At 38.3% G+C, this 1,446-nt stretch overlaps 1 non-coding gene across 1 annotated transcript; it reads right to left on the reverse strand.

The window, feature by feature from the left end:
• Positions 1-222: 222 nt before the first annotated feature.
• Positions 223-329, reverse strand: LOC128035650 (small nucleolar RNA R71). The gene has a single exon (XR_008192202.1). It is a non-coding gene; the product is annotated as a small nucleolar RNA R71 (small nucleolar RNA).
• Positions 330-1,446: the final 1,117 nt, after the last annotated feature.

A 1,446-nucleotide genomic window follows, 5' to 3' on the forward strand; every position in this document is an offset into this window, starting at 1 on the left:
ACTGAAGATCCAAGACTGCATTTACATCTTCTTCTAGAGGTTTGTGATTTGTTTGGGCAGCAAGGTGTGCCTGAAGACACTCTGCGACTTAAACTGTTTCCATATTCTTTAAGAGATAGTGCAAGAGCATGACTAAATGCTTTGCCTTCGGGAACAGTGGCATCATGGAATGATCTTTGCCAAAGGTTTTTTCTACGATATAATCCCCCAAATATGAATGCCAAACTTAGAAATGATATCACAGCTTTTTGGCCATTGGAGGATGAAACACTATATGAAGCTTGGGAACAATTCAAAGATTGAATTCGAAAATGTCTGATGCATAGATTCCAACAATGGACTCAGATGGAGATATTCTATAATGGGCTGAATGTACATATGAGGATGGTAGTTGATGCTTCAGCCAATGGTACTTTGTTGGATAAATCTTATAATGAAGCATATGAGATTTGGAAAAGATTTCCCACAATGATTATCAATATCCTACCACAAGAGTTGGGATGGGCAAGAGAGCTATTGGTACTATGGAACTGGATGCAATCTCTTCAATGGCAGCCCAGGTATCTTCTTTGGCTAATATGATTAAAACAATGAAAAGGCCTACTGTAGTCCATGAATTAAAATAAATCGAACTATCGGGTGTTTGTTGTGGTGAAGACCATGCTTGATGAATACCCATCAAATCCAACATCTGTGTGCTACATGGGTAATTTCAACTAGAATAATAACTCTTATTCCAACACGTATAATCTTGGGTGGAAGCAACATTTAAACCTTAGTTGGAATAATTTAGGTGCGGGGAATTTCACTAGAACGACAAGACAGAACGCCATCAATGCACTGCCTGGTTATACTCAACCTATGTCGAGGCAAAATGTCCAGCAAGGTTAGGCATCGATTTCATCATCATCATCTTTTGAAGCTTTACTGAAGGAATATATGGCAAAGAATGATGTTGTAATTTAGAGTTAGGCTACTTCTCTCCGAGCTCTTGAAACTCAAGTAGGGAAAATAGCGAACGCTTTGAATTTGAGAACACAAGGGGTATTCCCTAGTGATACCGAGAATTTAAGATCACAAGGGAAGGAGTAGTGCAAGGCCATCACTCTTAGAAGCATAACTCAGCTTAATGATGTTGCTCATGATACCATGACAGAAGAGGAAAACTCGAATAAAAACTAGGTAAAGATCCCGGAGTCATCTGAAGAATATACTAAATCTGAAAAGGGTAAGCAACAAAATGTTGTGGCAGACTTAGATCATGTTGTCAACAAGAATGCCACGGTTAAACAATATCAGTAATTTGAAGGACGACCACATTTACCTTTACCTTTTCCTCGGCGATTTCATAATTTTAAGCAGGATATTCAATTCAAAAGATTTTTAGAGGTTTTGAAACAACTCCGTATTAACATACCATTGGTTGAAGCTTTGGAGCAAATGCCT

The sequence above is a fragment of the Gossypium raimondii genome, chromosome 12, assembly GCF_025698545.1.
Source record: "Gossypium raimondii isolate GPD5lz chromosome 12, ASM2569854v1, whole genome shotgun sequence".
Classification (NCBI taxonomy): domain Eukaryota; kingdom Viridiplantae; phylum Streptophyta; class Magnoliopsida; order Malvales; family Malvaceae; genus Gossypium; species Gossypium raimondii.